The following is a 26,733-nucleotide window of genomic DNA, read 5'->3' as shown; positions in this document are numbered from 1 at the left end:
TGGGATTTGGATCACCTAACATTGGGATTTCCGTGACATGCATGACATTGCTCAAATCAAGCCGTCCAAATGAAAATGGATTACTAGATTTGAGCCACGCCATGTGTTGAAATGGAGGAAAAAAACGTGGGCATGAATTTTTTTGGGGTTTGAAAAATTTTGAATTCCAAACGTGGCTCAAATCGGGCTATCCATTTTCATTTGGACAGCTTGATTTGAGTAATGTCACACATGTCAAGGAAATCTCAATGTTAGGCGATCCGGATCCTACTCTCAGAAGTGTGTATTATGCCCGGTCTTATACAACAAGGGGCGGAGTGAATATTGAAGTAATCCGTGGGATGATGAAAATCCGTGGGATGATGAAAATGAATGACATGGTGTGTGATGAAGATCCCCGGTCCCCGATGATCCGTGGCAAATGGAAAGCTTAAACACTTTTTTTTATTAAAAGAAAATTCATTTTACGATTAAACTTTTCATTCCAGCATTGAACTAGAGAGTCTCATTCACATTGAGGATTATTGTCATAGTTATTGAAATTCCCCGCCTTCGTAATGATTTCTCTTAAACGCGTTATAGTCAATACCGAACAAATGAAACTCAGATTTGCTTCATTTTTAGTTGGCTTATCCAATGGTGAGCCGCTGGAAGCATGTTGCGTTGATTTGTTTCAGTCTAGCTATGAAGCTGTGTTCAAAATAGTGGACTTCTTAAATTGAGTGACCATGACGTGTTTGATGATATGCATATGAGACCTTCGCGTAGATTAGTCTGTATGTGCTATTCTCGAGTGTAGAGACATTGTCATAGATGTAAATGTTGACAACTGGTTTTTTTGTGGTCAAATGAATTTTGATGAATTTTACAAGTTGCCAAAAGACATTGCTCACTTTGTGTTTCCTCCGTCTTGTGGTATGTGATTTCATGTGGTGATTGATGATGGAATGGAATCGATCTTTGGGAAATGGTCGGTGAATATTGGTAATCCGATAGATTGGAAGGGCTAGACTTTTCAATGGATGGTCGTTAAATTAGAAGATGAGGTTTTGTAAATAGTTAATTGAAAAGTGTATCCTTTCAATGGACGGTCGATAAATTATAAGATGAGGTTTTATAAATAGTTAATTGAAAAGTGTATCTTTTCAATGGACTGTCGATAAATTAAATGCCATGAGTTCCAAAAGTGGTATCAATCGCACATGGCTCCTAAATTATAATTTTGCAAATTGTTAATTAAAAAAAAATCCAAAACCAGAATCGACCCCTTTGTGCTATATATCTATAGTCTTTCGGATCGTGTCGGGTATCGTAGAAACCCGACCCATTGACACCCCTAGAAAAATCTTGTTTCCCTGCTGGACTTGTTTCCTTCTCTATCGTTTTCCTCCTTTGTTTCATTATGCCCACTTTGCTCTCTCGGCCATAATTTCCCTCTACATGAAATATCGTTCTCTTACTTGGAACGATCCTATAGACATAAATTTAGTAGGAGAGTCAAGTTGAGAGCCATTCTCGTAGATTCGTAGGAGGAAAGGAAAGAGAGAGAAGACTGGGTTTGACCAAAAAGGTTCCCGGAGTTCAATGGGCTTTATCCGAAAGATTCAATTAAGTTTAGAGCTCCCGGGCTAAATCCATTTGGCACTAGCCCAATTAAAGTGCAATATGTGGGCTTATAACTACTAAATGCAATTAACAATGTTTTTACTTAGGGATTAGGGTTAATCCCTAATTTTCTATGTAATGAATGACTAAGTGGGGTCGTCAAATTTAGGTATCAACACTAACACACATGTTAATCGCTTATAGTTATGTTTGCTTGAAACATAGTTTTCTACCACGTACATATTTTCCTCAACTCGATTTAATTTTTCTTCTTCTCTCTACTTCCCACTCTCTCGGACATATTTCACTTTCACTCTCTTTTCTCTTGCACTCGGTCGGGCCCAGATTACTTCAAACATGCATAACAATTAAGCCGTGGAAGATAGTCAAGTAGTCAACTGGTTTCTGGTGTCGTTAGAACCATTTGAGCCCAGAGTGTAAATATAAAGGCCAATTCTACTTCTTGGCCCACTTCAATTCTCATTATGGTCATCCTCCACCTTGCCACATATACGGAGACTAGATTTCAAGATTGTGGGAATTGAAAAACTGATTATGATCATTGCAATTTGACCAACCGAGAGAAAAAAATAAAAATAAAACACGTATCGGCAAGAGAGCCTAACTTGATTGAATCAATGTCCACTGCTAAGAAGCATGGACACTCCCCTAGAGCTTTCATGTCGGTGGACACGTGTCGGCGTCTGACATGTGGTCAATAGGTGTTAAATATCCGACGCGTGGTCGGCGCCCCCGATACCCCCATGACATACAAGTCCAGGATCCCGACACACCATACCAACGTACACGAGATCAATTTTAAAATTTTCAATAAATTATGGATTAAAATGTAAATCTATATAAAATATATATAAGTCATATACCCCAGCGATCACAAAATTGATGTACCCAACCATATATCTTTTAGTGTAAATTCTTTATAAGCTATTTTATTATTATTTATTTATTTTTGAATTTGAATCGAATTAATTTTAATTAACATAATCATAAAAACTATAATTATCATGTATATATAAAAATATGCATTACTATGCGTGTCCTAACTTATCGAAATTTTTTATTTTTTAAAAAATAACGTGTCGGTGTGTCGTATTATGTTGTATGTTGATGTTGGTATCATTATTTAGGTCTAATGTGCATTTTTTTTTTTTTTTGGTGAGGGTCTAATGTACATTAAGTGGGTTCAAAAATGGGTGGGGGTGCAGACAAATCAAGTTGAAGATAAAATATAAAAAAGAACACCAAAACCTGAAAAGAAATGGCAGTCATAGATAGGTAGGGCCTGAGAGGTAGAAGACAAAGTGGTATCTGTTGGAGCAATGAGAGAAGCAGTACGAGTTGGTCACGTGTTCCCGTTTCATTGCAGATGCTAGAAGACACATGGCTTGCTTTGGTCTAATCCTTCTTGTCATATCAGATTAGTCGCTGTCATCCGAGATTGTCGATGGACCACTTGCTGTTTCAAGTCCAGTAATATGTGCAAAATACTCATTTTTTGAGTACGGTCCAAGCCCTATTATACCAGTTGCCAAAACTTAGGCTCAATCTGAAGGGACCTGCAAGTCAACATGGAATTTCATTTCTGCGAAAATTTGTCTACGATTACAAGGCATGGATTACAACGGCTCACACGTGACAAAACACAAATAATGTCTACCTACGTAGTCTCTGGTAAACCCAACACCATCTTCCTCCTTCAACTTTCCACACATGTGAGCAAAATTACCAGTAAACCTTGGGGACACAACCAACACTACTTTCATTTGGAATTCTCTTTGTTGTGTTGCCACATCTTGTTTCACACATTTTAGTTATGCCTTGAGAGTTCTGACATTGCTCCCTTGAAATTTTTTTAACACATTCCTTGGCGATTGACTGATTTATGCATCGGCCTAACTAAAAAACCATAATTTTCTCCAAATTTATATTTTGGGCAGCCACGAAATCTTCTTCCCCGATTCTCCTTTGGTCTTGCTGTTTGTGGAAGAGATTGCAGGCCACAAGAGCAAAACATAGACATATCATTCTCATTCTTGATTAGAGGGACCACAGTCATTGATTGCGATGACTTCGCTCATCTTTCCAAGGATTTTGATACCACAGAGTAGAAATTTGGGATTCTTAGCAAATTGAGGGAGTTCAAATTGAGGGCTTTTGTACCTTCAGCTTTGTTTTATTGTTAGATTTGGTGAAACACAAAACCACGTTGTTTTGATTGAGTTTGTCCATGTCTACCTTGCCACGAAAAATGGCCAAGATGACTGGATCACCACGTCAGTAATTCCATATAACAATTGATGGGAAATAGCATACTAAAATTTTACACAAGAGATTAGTATTACATTGGAAATATTAAAAAGTTTAAGACTACATTGAAATTCGTGGACTGAAATAGCAGTTTTTTTCTAATTATGATTGTGGTTGGCTAAAAAAAAGGTAGTATATCCACAACTTCCCCAATGAATGACTCAAACAACCATTGGTATTGAATAATAATAATAATTATTATTATTATTATTTTTATAACCGAGGTGTCCGCGCGGCCGGCAAGTTATGGCTCAAACCAGCGGTGAAGCACGACTATTCATTAGGGGGGCTAGCGCAGCATCCCACCGCCACGACCCCCCGCTTAAATCACCGACGCCTACGAGTTTTGAACCCGGAACCTCTCGTGAAAGGAACTGGGCTCAAACCATCGCGGCCACCGATGGGTGGGTGGTATTGAATAATTATTCAATGGGATAATTACCAAAAAAGTCATAAATCTACTACATGTGTGTCATTCTATCATAAATCTTTTTATATTTTGCCAATCAAGTTTATTCAATTAATTTTGGCTAAAAATCAATGACATGGATATTTTAATGATATTGTAATAGCTGTTTGAATATTTTTATATTTTTAGTTTTTTCTTCTTTCTTCTCTTCCTTTACTTTTTTTTTTTATTATACTTAGAGCCGCAACACCCTCGTTGACCACTAGGTGAGGGTCTAGCCGCCAATGCTCGTGGCTAATGAGGGCTTGGGTGAGGGCTGCAATGCCCTCGCCGACAATGAGGGCGCATGCACCTCTCATCTTATGTAGGCCGGGGCAAGGGTGTCGTACCCTCACCGAGTCTAGGCAAGGGACACGACCCCCCGATCGGGTGAGCGCATCTCGGCCCTAGCCTGTGTTTGGTGAGGGTCGGTCGAGACTATAGCTGGCCCTCAATCCAAAAAAAAAAAAAAAAGTAGTAAAGAACATACTATTGAAAATTTCAACGTCGGCATTGGTCGATCGTGCCAAGTTTGATAGTTGGTGTCTACATCAACAATTTCCAACTATAATTGGTCAGATTGACTCAATTCACAAAACGTGAAAATGTTTAATACTTAATTAACACAATTAAAAGATTTAAGACCAATCCAAAAAAAGTCATGAATAATCGAAGATTTTATCCATAATTTCAGTTAAGTTACGATTATACAATAGAAAAGATGAACAAATTAATTTTCTTTTTTATGTTTTAGGACTGCATTAGAGCTTTAGATAGTACACATGTCCAGCACACACGAACAAATTCGCTTCATTGGTAGAAAAGGAAGACCGACACAAAATGTAAATTGCTTAGGTTTGGGCCTGTTAGGAGGGAATAGCTCGTGATACTTGTATCTTTATGAAGCCATTGGGAAACGAGATTTACAATTTTCTCATCTTCCGATAGGTTCATTAATTAATGGTATTTATTTTTGAATATCTATGTATTTGGTATATGTTGATTAAATTTACATTATTTTTGTGTAGGCAAATACTATTCAATAGATGTTGGATATCCTAATCCCACGAACAAAGAAGTTAGATATCATTTGCCTAAATTTCAACGAGAGATCCCGCACCTACTGGTTATAAAGAAATGTTTAACCGTGCCCATTCCTTTGTATGATCGGATTACGAGTGAGGCATTGGCATATTGAAAAAAAAGTGGAAGATTCTAAAAAATATGCCAAGTCATTCATATAAAAAGCTAGTGAAAATTGCAATAGCGGCAATGAGTTTGTGTAATTATATACCAAGAGATGTCGTAGATTTTGCAAGAGCAGATTTTTATCCCAATTCATAAACGGTGGATTCTGATGATGTAAATGAGGAGGGTAGTGCTTAAAATAATGATGCAGCTTTTGAAATGGCACTTTTACGTGGTCAAATAGCCATAAGTTAAGGAAATGTTGCCATAATCATTGTAACGAAAATGCTCTTTTCACATAGAAAATATTCATATGTTGCATTAGATATTAGTATATCCCCCTGTTCAGAATGTGCCCATGAACTTTCTAGTCAAGTTCTACCTACTCCACTAGCGACGCGAGACGTAGATCAGTGGACATGATAATACTCAGGGAGGTACCCTTCCGGGCCAGCGAGATTGGTTCACCGGTTCAATCCGTACCGAACGAGCTTCAAGCGAGCCCAGCAATCCCGTCAACCTCATGCGTTCCTGCCCCGTCATGCTTGCTTCAGATCAATTCCAATGACTCGACAACTTCTTGCAGATGTTATGCAAAATTAGTCCATGTTTTCTTGTTCATAAGATTTAAATTGCTATGGTTAGGAATTATTACTTATTCATTTAATTTGGAGACTGTTAGGTCTTTTGTTAATTCACAAAGTAAAAGAAAAAAAAATGAAGTATTGAGTATCATATAGGTTGCGTTAATTAGGAGAGTCAATTTTTGTAAAGTTCATACTGCATGTAATTTAATAGACCACATGTCAAGATGAACTTTAATTGGTATCATGACATTTAAAATTAATATTTATTAACTACCATATTATATAATTTAGAATTCATTATGAAGGTCACATAAATAACGTTCCGTCTTGATCAATTATATGCCATTTATGATCATGTACAAGTATTTTCATATCAAGGGGACATTTGTTTCATTGGCACAGAATTATCCCTTCCGTGATACGTTCTCTTATAATGAAATCCTAACAAAAGGCCACAGCCTCATTTGATCGGAAGATAAGTCGAATTATTTTCATTCCTAGGGACAGTCTCATTAAATGCCCCATTTTCCTTTTCTTTATCATTCCTTTTTGTCTTTTGTGTTCAAGAAAAATGACACTCAAGGAAGAAATGACCAAGAAGTTGGCATTCAAAGGAAAGAGTAACAGGATGGCACGGCTCCAACGTCAAGTGGATGAGTTGAACAATGTACGACTACAACTGTCAGATTGCCTGGACAAGCTCACTATGACTCTACCTCCTTCTAAGTGGAATACAATGCGACAAGTAGAGCTAATGTAAATCGTTGCGGAAGTTGATTGTTCTACGAAGATCTAGAAGTTGGGAATTTGCTAACCTCAACCCTCAATCGAACTTGTGATTGGTAATCTCGGTATGAACGCGACCTGTTGACGAACCCGTGTCAACCAATCAACGCTATAACGCCACGAACAAGAGAATTTGCGATCTTGCTCGATAAGTTGAATTCGATCACCACGAGAAAACCTTGATAAGATCTAGTCCTCAAGAGAACTCAAAGAAGAAAACCTCTCTGTATAATATTATGAATCAAAGTTGCGTTATCAGAAACCTATAAGCTCCCTTATATAGGGTGCTAACCCTAATAAGACAAAATTACAAAAATATCCTTAATTAATGAAAATTCGCCTAAAAATAGAAAAATGCCTAAAATTCCATTTAAATGATTCCAAAAATCTAAAAAACGTCGTCGATCACTACTAAAGTAGTGAGTATTGATCGATGGCTCATTTCCAAGCGTCTCGAAGTCATTGTAACCAAAAAGTGATATTGTTGCGCCAAGGAGCTTCAGAATCTTTAAGTCTCGAATCCATATTGTTTCTATTCCAAAGATCTTGAATCATGACGCCGACAGCTTGCTTGAATTCCTTTGCTCTGGCTCGAGTGATGGGGCCTAGCGGATAGGATAATGGGTCCCTAGCACCTCCTCCTCGATAAGACTCGATGTCCACATCATTCCCTCCCCCGAGCAAAGAATTTGCCCTCAAATCATCGCCTGCATCAAAAAGAGTCAAGTTAGAAACATTGAAAGTAGCACTAATACCATACTCACCTGGAAGATCAAGCTTGTAGGCATTATCGTTGACTCTCTCCAACACCATGAATGGTCCATCCCCTCGCGGTAACAACTTAGAACGTCGTTGTTTGGGAAAATGCTCTGTGGGCATATGAACCCGGACCCAATCACCGGGCTCAAACACTACCTTCTTGCGCCCTTTGTTGGTTTGCTTTGCATATTGCTCTGTCTTGTGCTCAATATTTAGCCGCGTCTTTTCATGCAAAGTCTTCACAAATTCAGCTTTCTTAGCACCATCTAAATCCACACGCTCATCAACAGGCAAAAGGGTTAAATCTAACGGAGTTAATTGGTTAAAACCATAGACAACCTCAAACGGTGTGAATTTAGTAGCAGAATGCACACTCTTGTTATAAGCAAACTCAACATGAGGTAAACAGTCTTCCCAAGACTTAATATTCTTTTTAATGATAGCACGCAATAAAGTCCCTAAAGTCCTATTAACTACTTCGGTTTGACCATCGGTTTGTGGATGACAAGTAGTAGAAAATAAAAGCTGTGTACCTAACTTCTTCCACAATGTCTTCCAAAAGTCGCTAAGAAATTTAGTATCTCGATCAGAAACAATGGACCTAAGCATGCCATGCAAACGCACAACCTCACGAAAGAACAAATCAACAATATGTGATGCATCATCAAATTTATGACAAGGTATAAAATGAGCCATTTTTGAAAATCGATCTACAACCACATAAATAAAATCCCTACCATGCTTAGACCTAGGCAATCTTAACACAAAATCCATAGAAATATCAACCCAAGGATGCGTCGGGATAGGCAAAGGAGTATACAAGCCATGTGGTTTAGTTGTAGACTTAGCCTGTTTACAAGCAATGCATCTCTCACAAACACGTGTGACATCTCGTTTCATGTGTGGCCAACAAAAATGGTCATGCAGTACTTCATAAGTTTTATTTATGCCAAAATGTCCCATTAAAGCGCCACTATGCGCCTCTCGCACTAACAACTCTCGTAAAGAGCATCTAGGCAAACACAACTTGTTTTCACGAAAGAGGTATCCATCATGCCTATAGAATTTTTCAAACGCAGCATGCTCACAAGCTTCAAACACTCTTCCAAAGTCATCATCATCAGTATATAATTCTTTGATATGCTCAAATCCTAGACACTTTGCTCCTAAAGTAGTTAGAATTGCGGACCTTTGGGAAAGTGCATTGGCTCCACATTTTCCTTACCTTTCTTGTACCTAATTACATATGAAAAAGTCTCGATAAACTCCATCCATTTGGCATGTCTTTTGTTCAACTTTTGCTGCCTCCTCAAGTACTTCAAAGTCTCGTGGTCGGTGTGGATCACGAACTCTTTTGGCCACAGATAGTGTTGCCAAGTCTCCAAAGCTCGCACTAAAGCATACATCTCTTTATCGTAAGTTGGATAATTCAATGTTGCTCCGCTTAATTTCTCGCTGAAATAAGCTATGGGACGTCCTCCTTGCATCAACACGGCTCCAATTCTTGTACCGGAAGCATCACATTCTATTTCAAAAGTAGCACTGAAATTTGGTAAAGACAACAAAGGAGCATTAGTTAGCTTATCCTTTAACAGATTGAATGCTCTCTCTTGCTCTTCTCCCAACATGAAACCCACGTTCTTCTTGATAACCTCGGTTAAAGGTGCGGCGATAGTGCTGAAATCCTTCACAAATCTGGGATAAAAACTGGCTAAGCCATGAAAGCTACGCACCTCTCCTACTGTCTTAGGTGTTGGCCATTCATAAATTGCTTTCACCTTTTCTTCATTAACTTGTATTCCATCAGCACCAACAACAAACCCTAGAAATACTAATTTGTTAGTCACAAAAGAGCACTTCTTTAAGTTAGCATATAGTTGTTCGTCTCTTAAAACCTGAAAAACAGCTCGCACATGCTCAATATGGTCATCAAGGCTTCCACTATATATAAAGATATCATCAAAATAGACAACCACAAATCGGCCAATAAAAGCACATAGAACATGATTCATAAGTCGCATGAAAATACTAGGTGCATTCGTTAAACCAAATGGCATGACTAACCACTCATACAACCCATATTTAGTCTTAAATGCAATTTTTCATTCATCCCCTTCTTTCATTGTAATCCGATGATAACCACTTTTCGGATCAATTTTAGTAAAAATGCAAGCTCCATGCAATTCATCCAACATATCATCTAGTATAGGAATAGGATGTCGATACTTTACCGTAATGTTATTGATTGCTCAAGAATCAATACACATGCGCCAAGACCCATCCTTCTTCGGTACCAACAAAACAGGAACAACACATGGGCTAAGACTCTATCGCACATATCCTTGCTCTAGTAATTCGCTAACTTGCCGCTGAAGTTCCTTTGTCTCATCGGGATTGCTTCGATATGCGGGTCGGTTAGGTAATGGCGCACCAGGAATCAAATCAATTTGATGCTCTATGCCTCGAATCGGTGGTAGACCTCCAAGAATCTCATCAGGAAAGACATCTTCAAATTCCTACAATAAAGACACGACAGAACTAGGCAAACTTGGGTCAAGTTCGTTAGTAGTAAATAGTGTCTCCTTATACAAAAGTACAAGCATCAGTCGATCCAGAAGTAAAGCTTTCCTCACTTAATTCGATTTTGCAAAGAAATTCTTTTCCTTTTTTTCTTTCCTTTCTCTTTTTCCCTCGGCTTTTACCACTCCACTCTTATCAACCATTACTTTTCCTTGCTTCTAAAAATTTTCTTTTCTCTCCCTCTCGACTTCACGTTGTAGTTTCAGTTGATCTTCATACACCTCGGTAGGTGTCATCGGTACCAAACCGTAAGTCTTCTAATTCATTACCAACGAATATCGGTTGGTGTACCCGTCATGATGTACTTTCCGATCATACTGCCATGGCCTACCAAGTAAAAGATGGCCTGCTTACATAGGTACAACATCACACATCACATCGTCTTTATATCTCCCTATCTCAAATGGGACTCGGACTTGCTTTGACACCTTCACTTCTCCACTATCATTCAACCACTGCAATCTATACGGTCTAGGGTGCTTTTCAGTCATTAATCCAAGCTTCTCTACCATGGTACAACTTGCTACATTCGTGCAACTACCCCCATCAATAATCAAACTACAAATCTTACCATTCACCAAACATCTTGTATGGAACAGATTTTCTCGTTGTTGGTGATGCTTCTCCTCCTTAACTTGAACACTCAAAGAACGCCTAACCACCATCAATTCACCTTTGACCGGCATCTCAACATCGCTACAGTCCTCTAACGGTGGCATCTCAACATCATCTTCCTCCCCGTCACTTTCGGATTGAACATCTCCAGGTCCAGTCATTATCATCACTCTTTTATTAGGACACCGATTTGCGATATGACCCCTGCCTAAACACTTGAAACATTTAATTTCATGAGTTCTAGTGTTAGGATTTTCAGTTTTACTTGAAGTCGGATTCGAACCAACTCTGTCGTCCTTCTCCTTCTCCTTTGAAGTTTCAGTCTTAGAGTTGTTTTCCTTCCAATTTGGCTTCTCATCCCTCTTGCAATTGGGCTTCCAATTCGAACTTGATCCTCAACTTTGATAGCTTTATCCACCAATTCTTCCAACTCAACATAATGTTACAGCTCTACCACCCTTGCTATATCTCGGCTCAAACCACTCAAGAATCGTGACATTGTAGCCTCACGATCCTCTACCACATTAGCACGGATCATGGCAATCTCCATGTCTTTATGATACTCTTCCACGCTTCTATTGCCTTGTGTGAGATTCTGCAGCTTGTGGAACAAGTCTCGGTGGTAATGACTTGGTATAAAGCGTCTCCTCATCACCGCTTTCATCTTATCCCACGTTTCTACCGACGCATCACCATTACGTCTCCTGCTAGTCACAAGTTGATCCCACCATATTATAGCATAATTAGTGAATTCAACAGCTGCAATTTTTACCTTCTTGAGCTCCGAATATCGTTGGCGCTCAAATACCATCTCCATTCGTTTTTCCTAATCTAGATATGCATCAGGATCATTCTTTCCTTGGAAAGATGGAATCTTCATATTGATGTTACCAAGTTCATTATCTTCTCGATTTCTAAACCCTCGGCGTCCGTTCCTCCTCCTAAACCTGCCATCTCGATCATCTTCCGTATCGGACACATATTCATCTTCAAATTGCCGCTGCCATCGAGGTTGTTCCCTAGGCTCATCTCGCTGATTTTGTGGCCTCCCTCGTGGTGGCTCTTGATCACCATCGAGCTTCGTCTCACACCTCACAACTCGATTGCTAAGTGCTTCAAGTTGTAAGCTCAACCGCTGGATGTCCGCTAAAATCGCCTCATCCTTTTGTTTGGAACCATCCTCATTCCGGTTCACGCTTTCTTGATCACCCGCAATAACTTAAACCTGCAAGAAAACGTTAGAGATAAAGAAACCTCACCAAACACTCCCTCACGTGTTTCGCTGAAGGTGTTTGTCACTCCCCTCGTGTTTAACTCAATTTCAGCTTTTTCTTCCCTCAATTAAGCTCGCACACTCTTGCCTTTTACCTCTCGTTTCTTTCTCACAAGCTCTTTATCGGACTAAATCCAGTTTTTCAAGCTCCTCACAATAGTCGACTAAACCACCAAGCAAGATCATAAATCAATCCGGTAATATACCGCTCAATTCAAAAATCCAACAACTTTCGCTAATTTTGAAATCTCAAACTCAATTTCCGCTGCTGAAACTTCAATTCGGTCCAACTAACAAACGAGTCGCCTTCTTGATTTTTTTTTCGGCCTTTTTTTTTCTTTTACCGAAACTTTTTTTTTTGTTCGGCCTTGCTATTTTTTTTTTTGGCCGAATTTTTTTTTTTTGCGAACTCAAATACAATATGAAACCTCAAGACCAAAAACCCTAATTCAAAAAAAATTGAAAATGCAGCAAGAATAGATTCAAAACTCTGATTCGATTAACAACGAATCCCTAATTCTATAAACCCGAGTTTGCTAAACGAAAAGCAAGAAAAGTAAGATAACTTGACCTTGTAGAACCCGGCTCTGATACCAAATGATGTAAATCGTTGCGGAAGTTGATCGTTCTACGAAGATCTAGGAGTTGCGAATTTGCTAACCTCAACCCCCAATCGAACCCGTGATTGATAATCTCGGTATGAACGTGACTCGTTGACGAACCCGTGTCAACCAATCAATGCTATAACGCCACGAACAAGAGAATTCGCGATCTTGCTCGATAAGTTGAATTCGATCGCCACGAGGAAACCTTGATAAGATCTAGTCCTCAAGAGAACTCAAAGAAGAAAACCTCTCTGTATAATATTATGAATCAAAGTTGCGTTATCAGAAACTTATAAGCTCCCTTATATAGGGTGCTAACCCTAATAAGGCAAAATTACAAAAATATCTTTAATTAATGAAAATTCGCCTAAAAATAGAAAAAGGCCTAAAATTCCATCTAAATGATTCCGAAACGCTAAAAAACGTCGTCAATCACTACTAAAGTAGTGTGTATTGATCAGTGGCTCGTTTCCAAGCGTCTCGAAGTCATTGTAACCAAAAAGTGATATTGTTGCGCCAAGGAGCTTCAGAATCTTTAAGTCTCGAATCCATATTGTCTCTATTCCAAAGATCTTGAATCATGACGCCGACAGCCTTGCTTAAATTCCTTTGCTCGGCTCGAGTGATGGGGCCTAGCGGATAGGATAATGGGTCCCTAGCACCTCCTCCTCGATAGGGCTCGATGTCCACATCAAGAGCCCTCTAATGTCAATCCAAACGGCAAAGCTGTAACATCCATTGGTTCTTCCCAAAAGTTGAATGCCTCGCTTCGGAGAAGGTATGAAGAAGGTGATCCAAAAGTCGGTACATTAGGACAACCAAGCAGCAAATATGACTACTATGTTTTGTACTTCAAAATCAGCAAGTGCTAATATTGATATCATGCCCACCGTTTGGATTATCCTACGGGATGACGAAACGGCCTAAGGAACTGACTCGCTGTTGACGAGGAACAAGAAGATTGGATGAGTTCGAATCGCTTAGATACGGGTATCTTCAATTATTCGCACTATCTTCTATGTAGATTCCTACCTTCTATGATTTTTTTATTTATTTCTAAAAATTTATTGCCATCTAGGATTAACAATCAAATCCTAGAAACACATCCTAAAGCCTAGAAAGAAATCAAAAAAATCTTAGAAGGCAGGAAATAATCCTACCCAGAGGAGTGCGCAAATAATTGAATATGCACATATTCTAAGTGATTCGAACTCATCCAATCATCTTGTTCCTCGTCAATAGCATGGCGAAGAAGGTATTAGTTGCTTAGACATTTTCATCACCCAGCAGATCAGCCTGTCCAATACGCTTGATATCCTCGATGTCGAAATCAACACTTGGCTCTTGGAGCATGGGAAATATTTGTCATATTTATCGCTTGGTTGTCTCAATGTACCAACTTCTAGATTACCTTTTTAGGCATTTGACTTCCAGGAAGAACTATCGAATGCTATAGCTTTGCCGTTTGGGTTGACATTAATGGGCTCTACTCGCCTCATCGCCTCATTTACGCGGAGGAGGTGGCAGAGCCATAGTGACTTTGTCCATGCAATTTGAAAGGTGTTGCAGCGCATTGTTCACCTAGTCCACTTGATGCTGGAGTCGTGCCATCCCGTCACTCTTTCCTTTGAGTGCCACCTTCTTGGTCATTTCTTCCTTGAATGTCATTTTTCTTGAACACAAAGACGAAAACGTGTGAGATGATAAAGAAACGGGAATTGGGGTATTCATCTAGGAATGAAACAAAGCAATCGACTTATCTTCGGATCAAAGGAGGATGCGCTCTTTTACTAGGATTTCATTATAAGAGAAAGTATTACTAAAGGGGTATTCCATTCCAATAAAAGAAAGGAAAAGAAAAACGTCCCCTTGATATGAACGTACTTGGACATGATTGTGAAGGGCATATAATTTACCAAGATGGAATGTCATCTATGTGACATGTGTAATGGATTGAAAATTAGATCATATGAAATTAAACTTGTATTAATTCTAAATGTCATCTATATGATATACCAATTAATTTTTTTCCTAAATGATATGTGACCTACTAAATGAGCAATATCAATTTTACAAAAACTAATTTATCTAGCTAATGCAATATACATGATACAGGTCTTTTCCTTTGTTAATTAACAAAAAGTTGAATGATCCTACAAGTCTACACATTAAATGTGCATGATTAGATTATGACCTAAAGTACTATAAGACTAGTGAAAATGTAATCTAGATCGACTTTGCAAGATGACATATTTTAAATGTATCACATGTTAAATATGCAATCCTTAGCATATATAAATCCAACTATGGACTAATTCTACAATGCAAACTACATGAAATGCTATTATTGATTTTAATTCCATGAAAAAACAGCATAGTTAATCCTAGGTAACAAATGTGACCTAATGAACTATGCGAGTAATAGTTTTGACCTATATATATATATATATGCGAGTAACAGTTGAATGATGCAATACCAACTCATTATTTTATTTTTCCTGCTTTATGAACTATATACAATGCGGATATAACTAGCATTATCTATAGGACTCAATTACTAATAATTAACTCTAAGAATGTATGATTTCAATATGCCATACATTAAATAATATGCAATGCTATGAGACTAGCTAATCTTACACGCAACCTAAACGACATTCTTATTTGGATGCAGTCTTGGTTAATTTTAATCATTAAACCACTAATATGTGATGGTAATATTGCGTGCACATATGAAAGAATTTAACACGCAATAATGTAAGCGATAAATAAAATTGCTTGAGGAGATAGAAAAACCTTAGATGTGCCAGGCAAAGCTTCCAGTAAAAGTTCTGCAAGACATTAATTAAAGACCAAACAACCATATAATGTACGCATGACATAGACATGGTTTCTAAATATGATTTTGTCAATCAATTCTTTTTGAGTTTTTCTTGTTTAACATGAACATGATTTCATGCAAATGCTATGACCACATGAATTCTAATAAAGCTTGCATTGATGAGCATGAAATCCTTATTGACATGCCCGCTATGATTAAGTATATTGAATGCAACCTATATGCAATTATAATGACACAGAATAGGAAACCCTATTACTTAAACTAGGTTGTGAGACTAGTTTTGATGTTTTTTATAGTAAATAAAAGACTGAACTCTGGGGCACCTAACATGACCTAATTGACTTTCTAAAAAATATACTATAACGATGCAATCTATCTTCTTTTCTTTTCTTTTCTTTTTCATTTTATGAGAATTAAACTGTAAATGCATGAAATATTATTAAGCGTAATCTCTAGCGCGAGACTCACTAAATGATGTGCAATATATGATATACATGTTATGAGACCAATTAAACATATATGACATAGATAAGACCTAGATGATATTGTCTTTTTATTTGGCTTTTGTGGTTTTAATGAAAACTATAAAGTGTCATACATATAACAAACACATACACACACATGTATGCATTCTAATATTAACATGCATGGCCCTAAATAACAAACTATAAATGCGCTCTTAAGCTCTAAATATGCATGGAACATGTAACATGCTAATTGTACATGATGATTATTATTATTATTATTTTTTTATGACCCAGGGGAACCCCGCACGGCCGGCAGCCGAGGGGTAAACCCCGGGGGCAACACGTGCTAGCCACCACACACGTGCTACCGGGTAAGTCACCTGCGACGCTTCCTGGGATTTGAACACTCGACCTTTTGCGAGAGGAAGAGTGCGCAAGCCAGCTGCGCCACCCGTGTGGGTGGTTGTACAGGATGATTATTGAATTTCACTTGTTACAAAAAAGTACCCAAGCGTACCATTAAAATCCAAAGACATCTTATTCTGGTACATACAAATTTCATTCAATCAATCACGTATATAAAAGCACATATTAAAGTCATTGATAATGCATGAGACGATATTTAGAGACCGAAGCCTTGACATGTCGGGACATTTATTATGTGAGGCATTTACTTTGAGACAAACATTGTGCACTTGAATAACAAGATATTATTAGTCTCGATATATGGTTATATTTGTCCCTTACTTCTCAGGGTGCCAAGTTTGCTTACAGCAGAGAGAATAGCATGTGATATGAGGGTGACATCACAGTAGACAAAGCTTCAACATTGTAACGTTTTTGTCATCCAACATCTTCATTGTATGTATTTGACTGCTCTGTTGTAGTAAAATGCACACAATGGAGATTCTGATATAAAAAGAACGTTATGATCTTGAAGCTTTGTCTGCTTTGACTTCACCCTTATGTTGTAGGTTGTTCTCTCTACTATAAGCAGACTTGGCACCTGAGAAGTAAGGAACAAATTTAACCATATATCGGAGTGACAATACATTGTTATTCAAGTGCACAAAGTAAATAACTCCCGCATATTAAAACTATTGAATAACATCCATTTAGAAGCCTATACAGTAAAGCTAAACTGGTATATAAATTAATCGAAAACCAACTTACCTTGCACTGGGACTGTGAATGCTCAGCCAAAAGAAAAGTTTGCTGCGGAAATTTGGTGGACTACTTGTTTACAGAGACAGTTGCCAGTGGACTAATTAGCCATTGGTGGGAGTCTTCAACGGCGATGAGTTGTGACAAGCACGACGGGGGCCATATTTTCACTGGGGTGGTGCGGAAAAGCTCCAAATCCGCTGGGTGCACCTGCAAAAACACTCAACGATCTCAACAGTACTGACCCAATTTTTAGGGCTTTTCAGGCGGAGTCGCTAGTGTCCTTGGGATTGACCGGGCTGAAACGTGCAATTCGAAGACAAGTCAGAGACTACAAGACGTCTCGCAGAGTGACTCCGTCGGCCAGCAGATTAAAGACAGTGCATCAATATTTTTGTTTAGGAGTCGAGTTTGATGCTTTATTTAGATATGCAATAAATAATTAAATTGATCGTCAAAAGTTTTAGGTGTCAACAAGATGTACATAAGTTCTAAACATGCAATAGACATAATGTTGTGCTTGACGCATTAAAAAACATGTTATATTTGTAATTTATTTATTTCATCCTAATGGTATTTCAAAGCAATCAAATTCAAATCAATTAATCATCACAGAGATCATGCGAGACAATGTTAGGGCCGTCCTTATTAATGCAATAACTAATCAAAACACATTAGGTAAACCTAAGGTCCTATAGCACAAACTATATACTTAATCACACAATATTTGGACTTGCCCTAAACTAGATTTGACCTAGCAATATCAAGACAGAGCAAGGAGTGGTCGGAGCAAGGAGAGGAAGAGTGGCCGCCAACTTGAAAAACCACCCGCCAGACGATGTGGCCAAGGGAAGCAACGATGGAGGCTTTGCCGGCACTCGAAAACATTACATTGCATTGATGACGTGGCGACATGATGTGGCATGATGACCTGGCGTGGCAGATGATGTGTCATGCAACAACATGGTAATAATGCAACTTATTTTGTATGAAATATCCATGCTTTTGTTTTGTGATTTTCTGTTAAAGTTAAATAAAACACAAATCGATCTAATTTAATGTAAGAAAAAATTTAGAAAAAATTTTCTAAAATATTACATGGTCCTAAATATGCAATTCTAAATTGGAAACTAAATATGAATCCAATTTAATTTATTGTGCAATGCAGATTGTGTATTTTTTTTTTCAAAATAGGGAAAGTTCACTAAAATTCAACAATAACCACGACCCAAGACAGAAAATCGAGATAATCAAAATAATGACCCGAGCGGCTCGATATTTATAATTATTGTGATTCTCAATACAATAGCTTTCCTAATAGGATAATGCCTACAATATCACCAAGTTAGGATTAGAATCAAGTAATTCAAATTAAGCAACAAGATGATCAAATTAAAATCGGGTTAGGAAATTACCCTAGTTCGAAGACTATGTTTCTGAAAACGGAACTGGTGAGGAACGTGAGGACAAACCGCGATGATCGGTGAGGGAGTTGTTCACAATGGGACACACAACGCCGTGGGCCAGCGATGGCGCAGAGCTACAGAGGGGGATCTGCTGTACGAAAGTAGCGACCGGTGAGGAGCTGCTGCTGGTGGATGGCACAGCTAAGCTGTCCACAGTTAGTGGTGCCATCGGAAAGGAGGGCTGGAACTCTTGGTAAAGACTCGCTGGAAGACCCTCAAGGACACATGCAAGAAAATTGATTCAATTCGATAAAGAAGATGCTAAACCATGGAGGGAATGGGCTCCGCAGGCACTGCTGGTGGCCGGAGGGACACGGCTGTATAGTGGCGGCTAGAATTAACTGGAACAACACTAGGACGGCTGGTCGCTGGAACAGCAAGCACTAGTCGGGGCTTTCGGATTGCAGCCATGGCGCCGGGACAATGGCATGGCTGGCCACCACGGCTGCCGTTCACGGTCAGAAGAGATGGCGACTGTGGAACTCCCTAAAGGGTGGCAGTGAGGTCCGGCAAACACCTACGGCTGTGCAATCTATCGTGAGCTCTCTCCTTTGTGATCTCCATTTATGGGCGTCGAGGCATTCAGTTTTGTTTATTCTCTCTTTTTTAAGATCACCGTATCCCCCCTTTATCGCATCAAGCTCGGAAGTGGAAAACAGATTTTCCAAACGTCCACGGCCGATACTTGAAAAAGTCTTCTTTTGTAGCCAAACCTACTGCTATAGTTTCGGCCTCTGATATTTGACCGAGCTTTTAATTGGTAATTGGTAAATTCCCTTCGATTATCTCGGCCGTTCAGCCATGATTTGCCCCCTGAAATACCGAGATTCCCTCCTTTGTAATTTTTTATTTTGCCTCTCTCGGCCAAAACTTGCTTCTACATGAATATTATCCTCTTGCTAAGAACATAAGCGGATCCACATAAATATAGTCAGAATCAAGTGGAGAGCCATCCTCGTGGATTTATAAGAGGGAAGGAAAGAGAGAAAAGTTCGGGAAAAGTACACTAGAAGTGACATAACTTTTGTACGGCGTTCATTTGAGTGTCATAACTTTCAAAACGTTCACTTAAGTGTCATAACTTTCAAAAAGCATTCACTTGAATGCCATGTTGACATGAACGCCAGAAAAGCTCACATAGACGCCGGAAAGTTGACATGGCTCGCCGTAAAGATGACGTGGCACTCCGGAAAAGTTACTGTAGCACTCGGGTGAACGATTTTGCTCCGACGTGACATTCAAGTGAACGATTTTTGAAAGTTATGGCACCTAAGTGAACGTTTTGAAAGTTATGGCGTTTAATTGAACGCCATACACAAGTTATGGCACTCATGATGTACTTATCCCGAGAACCCGGTTGAGTTCACAGAGTTCAATGAACTCAATCTTGAAGATTCGATTAAGTTGGGAGCTCCCAGTTTGAAATCCATTTCCAATTATATTTTGCTTATGGTCGGGGTCGATCCCTAACATTTTATGCCATGAATGGCTAAGTGGAGTCATCAAAATTTGTGTCACCATTAACTGTAATTCTGCCACGTATCCTATCATTTTTTTTTTCCATCGAAATGTCCTAGCAATTTCGAAAAATACTGTTCTACGGCAGGCATAATTTTGTCGGCTTAACTTATTTTTCTTCTTCTCTTTACTTCCCCACTCTTGGAGACATATCATTTCCACACTCTTTTCTCTCGCACTCGGTCAGGCCCGGATTACTTCAAACGTACATAACATTTGAACCCTGGAAGATGGTCAAGTAGTCAACCACTTGCTGGTGTCATTAGAACAGTTTGAACCCACATAGCAAGTATGAGGCCAATTCTACTTCTCGGCCCAATTCAATTGTCATTATAGTTATCCTCCACCATGCCACAAAAGCTGAGACTAGCTTACAAGAATATGGGAATTGAAAAAATGATGATGATCATTGCAACTTCACAAATTGAGAGAAAAAAATAAAAGGGTACGTTGTCTAGAAGTCCTAAAATTAGAAAAGTGCAATTGAACTTAAAATTTATAAAAAGTACAATTAAGTCATAAAACTTGTTAAATTATTACAATTGAGTACGTCCCTTAACTCCGTCTAATGTGGCTAACGAAAAATGCTGATATTTTATTCATTTCTCTCTCTTACGTGGTAAATATACTCGTCCAACTTGTCCACGTCAACAAAACGATGTTGTTTTGGGTAATTTTCTTCTCCTATCCAAAACGGCATCTCTCCCTCGTTCTCTACGTTTCCTCTCCCCATCATCTTTCTGTCTGAATCCTAAAGCCCCAAATCAAGTTCTCGACGATTCGGCATCCCGTGAAAGTCTCAGCAGAGGATCGAGCATCGTCGGCAACGGTTTCCAGCCGTCTCTCCTCCTCGAGTTCTCATTTCCCTCTTCACATTCTCCATCAACGTCTCTTTGTCTAAGACCTAAACCCCAAATCAAGTCGCTTCCTTCTCTATTGACCGCAAGTCCGACTCTTCTCGTGAGAGCCTCGACGACGCATCGAGTGGCATCGACGAAGACTCCTCTCCCAACCATAAGCGTCTCTCCCTCTCGTGCGGGTATTCGCTTTATTTTTCCTCTTGTTTTCGTCGGTAGAAATTTTTCGTGTTTCCAGCTTTTGGTTGTTTGTCTTGATTTTGTGTGGCCGACTTTGGCTGCCAAGGGAGATGAACTCTTGTTTGAACCGATGTGTTTCGATTGCTTTTGAGTTTTTGAGCTGCTTCTTTGTGGAAGAACTGTCCGAGAGAGAGTCTACGATCGTTAATCGTACATGCTTTATTGTTATGATCCTTCAATTCTTGATATTTCCCGTTGATCGTACATGTTTTATTGCAAATTGCCCTATAGTGTATATGATTCCGCCAATTCAACATGTCCAGTTAGCTTAATTTTTCGCTTAAATTAACAATGAACTTTGTTGGGTTTCTTATATGGTGCCCAACTCAGCATGTCAAGTTAGCTTGGTTTATGCATTCTCTGAATGTACTATTATTGCAATTTTTTATATACATGTTTTATGGTAGCGCATATTTGGTTGTAGGCTTTGCTTAAGATACTTTTCAATGAAGTAACATGCTTCTATTCTTTTGCACTGTGAGTTTACAGCCCAAATATGCCTTCTTAATACGGTGACAAGAAGAATGAGGACACCAATATCTAAATCAAGTGGTGTAACTCCTAATGAGGTCGAGTCGGAGCTAACTACTATTGTAATCTTTGAGCACCAATTCTTATTACAAATGCAAGAAGAAGTTTTGATGGATGTGCTAAGTTTTATGGTCCAGGTTGCTGCAATTTCTCCATGTGGGTTGACTAGAAGATAATGGATCGAGCTAGGGACATGATAGTTGACCTCCTTCAAAGAAATCATATGATGACCCGAGTCCCGCCAATCTACTTAATGGATAAAAATTGGATAATTATATTGGAAGCGATAGTTGAGAAATTATATTGTTGGGTCTTTTAAAAAAATGGCATGGTAAGTCATTACCGGAAGGACGCGAAATGCATTGTATTTAATTTGGGTCCAAAATAGTTAAATAATGTGAAACCAAATAGTGGAACTACACATGGTGGCAGAAAATACACATGGGGGAGTGCATGATGGACACTTTGTAGCCATGCACAAAGCCACCCACCCACTATATAAGCTTCAATTTCTCTCTTTTCTCTCTCATTTTTGTGCAAGAATTTCAAGACGCTTTCTTCCTCTCGGCGCTACCCTCACCTGACGTCCCTTTGCTTTCTCTCGCCGACCCGACACCAATCTCTCCCTCAATTCCACGCTCTCTCATTCATGTGCGACAATGTGAGCTCGAGTGGTGCGACGACGGTCCCGTGGTGATTCTCATGCACGAAACTAACGCAAGTAAATCTCTAACTTGCTTGACTCTTAGATGTTCGATTTCAGCATGTATGTGTGCAGATTTCTCTCCGCATGTCGTGTTTAATAGCTTATTTGACATTCTTGAGCAACGGGTTAGTGAAATTGATAGTTGGATTGTTGAGATTGAGTTGAGTAACGAGGATTGCCATGTCGGTAGGGGTTCGGTTTTGACATGAGAGTGTTCGGGTACTTTGCATGTTGTTCCTATGGGTGTAATTGAAGACCTTGAATGTCAAATACTTAAGTTAATGGATGGAAACGTCGAAGCCGAACGTCAACTAGTGGTGGTCGAGAGATATGAAGTTTGGCATGGGCATGTGGTGCACCGAGGTGATTTACATATTGTATCTATGGGCTTGATTGATATCTTAGAAGGTAAGATTAATAAGTTTTGTGGACGGAATCATCAAATTGGTGTCGGACTAAGTTGGTCGAGAGAGTTAGGGTTCGGTTTTTACTGCTATAGACCTTTATCGACTTGCATATTGTTATTAATGGCATGATTGATGTCTTGAGAGTAATATTAGTAGATTTGGTGGATGGACTATCCAAATTAAGCAACAAAATGAGATGAACCGTGAATGAGATGGTTTGGTTGTGAGCTCTATAGCGAGAATCGGACAATTCTATGTTATGCTTGTTGAGTTTTATAGGTTGAATAATTTGACCTTAGTGTCTTTTGCCTCGATAGTGTATTATGGGTGAATTGGACATGTTTAATGCCATGATGTATAGTTATTTTACGTCTAATGTGCTAAGATGAGTCATGTAGCACGGCATAAACATGTCAATTGCATCGCATTTCAAGAAATGAATTGTTTTGATGCCATTGATAATTAGTGCAAATAAAGCCCAGTGGGAGCCAGGATTGAAAATCAGGTTGCCTCCACTGTGTGTATTCGGGGAAGCCTCGAAGTGAGATGCCTCTGGACATGGTGATCCACAGCAGCCTAGTCGGCTAACTAGAAGTGACCCACACGGGGCGATCAGCAAACCGGTAGTGCCGTTAGATGGGTGTGGACCTTAAAGTGTAAAGATTAATGAAACTTGATGCATATGGCATATAGCATCACATCTTGATAGTCGATAGTTATATGCTTACCTTGTGTTATGTTTATTCAACTTACATTGTGATACATGTCGCGTATGCTATGTGATCGACATATATGATTGTTGGTGTATTAGACTTTTACTCGTTGAGCTTTAACTCACTTATGTTGAATTGTGGTTTTCGGATAGCTAGTAGTATGCCTCCAGTGACTCTCGTGGTTCGTATGGTGCGTTATGGAGTGCCTATAGACTTTTCTAGTACTTGGGAGGAGAACATGCACCCAGATTTCGTGAATGTACTATTTAGGAACCTGTTATGTGTTTTATGGGTAGATATAGGTTAAGCATCGGGCCTTGTGTCTTACCGTTTTGTAGCCGTGTATGTCCGAGCCCACGATGGTAGTCTAGCGGGACCTCTTTCTTTCTTGCGGGACGATGGTGGTAGTGGTGATATAGCTGTATAGTAGGCGAGTTCAATAATAGAGGTAGGGTGCACAACAAGTTTTTGGTCGAAGGCACAACAAATATCTCTTTGACAAGACGTAGTACCTTGTTATGGGTGATACTTGTCACGCCCCCACTCTCGAGCTCGCGACATCCCTACCTTACTCGCCTCAGGTCATGAATGATAGCGTCCTAGATAGGCTATCGACCTACGAAATTACGACGCATGCAGAACATGCAATTCTCCCAAACAATCAACCACAAGAGATAATACAAGCAGGAAAATTAACACATTCGATTCACAAAAATAAGTTCATTAAACAGCCGGAGTATATTAATCTTAACTCTATTGAGCTACAGTAAATATACAACCCCATACTTCGGGGTGACTCACTAGGACCTCAAAAAAGACACAAGGTCAGGTAAGGTTAATCCATCATCTACTCCCAAATACCCTACCACAATTCTCCAGGTTCAACGTCCACGGCCTCCGTCACAGCCTGAAAATTGTTAACCACGACGGGATGAGAAATTAATTTCGGTGAGCCAACGCCTAAGCCCGGTTAGGACGTTGATTCGCTCAGGCACCCTAAAAAGCAATCACCTCAACATAGAGCAGATATTTCAATCACATGCAAGCTTACCCTCCATGCCACATACAATGCAATGCAGACTAGACTCAATAGTCAACTAACCAAACCAATTCATCCCATTGCAAAGCATCACAGCACTTGCATGCACAGGACACCATACGTAGTCTATTTATTAATTGGTGACCCACGCGACCGGTGTGGTCGGCAAACACGACCGGTGTGGCCCCAATACTACGATCGGTAGTGTTTACTGGCAAGACCAAGCATCGTCCCTTATTTCCGGCGACGGCGACTAAAAGTTATGTATCCAAGATAACCGGTACAGCATAGCGTACATGCATTCCAAAAGAAACGTCGATTCGTCACAAGTCGCGATCGGCATCCGACAATTCGTATGATCCGTACGACCGGCACGGGCACGAATTGACGTGCTTCTGACAAGTTGTGTGGTTCCGTATGACCGGCACGATATGAACTTGTCGGGATCCCGTGCGACCGGCATGGTTTACATACATCATATGACCACTCAAGCACACCCGATAACCAACCGGTTCAGTTCTTTGAATTAGGTCGAGTGCTCATACAAGCATGTTTAAATACCTAGCCCAAGGTCATTTTCGTGATAAAACATGCAATTTGATCCCATACGTGGTCAAATGAATGCACAGTTCAATCGACTAAAAACTCGACAATTTGGGGCGATTAACCTCTAATCGGACCCCCATGGCAATCAACAATCAAACCTGGCATTCATAGCCAACAATTCATAAATCAATTATCAATTGCAGCCACTCAATTATTAATTCCAATTTCAATTCCAATTGCGCACTCGTCTCTGACCTATCGCTCGCTCGCGATCAACCAATGCAATCATCAAATCAATCAATTCTAATCACCAATCAGCCACGCACAACCTAGCTAATTAACTAATCTTAACTAATTATGGTTATTTAGCGTGAATCACGTTTCTATCTAGCCCGACCGTAATTAATCTACCTAAACCCCCTAATTAGCTAATTAAACTAATCCGAATGCAATTAGCGTCCTAACCAAGAGTTAGGGGCTAACTCACAATTAAAAATAGCTCGGGCACTAGACTTTCTGATTGAGACATATTACGTTCACGGTCGGGCCTGGGTACTGTTCACCGGCACTATTCACGAAAACACTGTTCACCGTGTATTGTTCACCGAACACTGTTCACTCGGCATTGTTCACTCGGTAATGTTCATCGATCTTGTTCACCCGAACGGAAATCTCGACTCCACACTCTTGGGACGACGGCGGGGCTGCGATTTCGACGGCCGGGACAACTAGATCCGGTGGGTCTTGGGTGGCGGTTGGAGTTCGGGAGAGTAGAGGGCTCGGGTCGGGGGTTGTGGGCTGAGATCTCGGGTCCTCGGATCTCGTGGCTCGAGGCGGCCGCGGCGGTGTAGCGGGGCGGCGGCGCGACAATCGGAAGGGCCGGACAATGGCCGGGGTGGGCGACGACGATACGGTGCGGTGGAGGAGCGGCGTAAAGCTACGGGGCCGAGAGGGAGGGATGAAATCATGGGGTCTCAGCAGCCTGGTTGTCGCGGCGTTGGGCTTGGTTGCTGGTAGGGCAGCTACGTGAGGCAGAGTTGCGGTGGTGGCTGGTGGGCAACGAAGCGGCGCGGCGATGGAGTTGGCCGGGCGAGGCGGCTGCAGCTTCGGTTTGAAGGGGGGTGTTGAAAAGAAAAAGACCAAGAAGAAGAAGAAGAAATCACATGGGGGTGGGGGGTCTGATCGCACGCAGCAGAGGAGAAAAGAGAGAGAGAGAGAGAGAGAGAGAGAGAGAGAGAGAGAGAGAGAGGGGAGGAGAGAGAGTGAGTGGGTGGGTGAAGTGATTGGTGGGTGGAAGATTTGACCAAGGGGGACCTACAAGGGTTTGAATATTTTTGTCTTCTTGTACATAAAGGTGGGGTAAAAGGGTAATTTGATAAATCGGGACCGAACGGATTTTTGGCTCAACCGATTGAGACTGCAATTTGGATTTTCATGGGCTAGATTCGGTCCGGAAAAAGGCT

At 40.0% G+C, this 26,733-nt stretch overlaps 1 pseudogene; it reads right to left on the bottom strand.

The window, feature by feature from the left end:
* Positions 1–19,124, bottom strand: part of LOC115749650 — a 46,867-nt pseudogene extending 27,743 nt beyond the window's left edge.
* Between the last annotated feature and the right edge of the window lie 7,609 nt (positions 19,125–26,733).

The sequence above is a fragment of the Rhodamnia argentea genome, chromosome 4, assembly GCF_020921035.1.
Source record: "Rhodamnia argentea isolate NSW1041297 chromosome 4, ASM2092103v1, whole genome shotgun sequence".
Lineage (NCBI taxonomy): Eukaryota > Viridiplantae > Streptophyta > Magnoliopsida > Myrtales > Myrtaceae > Rhodamnia > Rhodamnia argentea.
The sequence above is the reverse complement of the archived record's forward strand: the minus strand, read 5'-3'. Positions and strand labels throughout refer to the sequence as shown.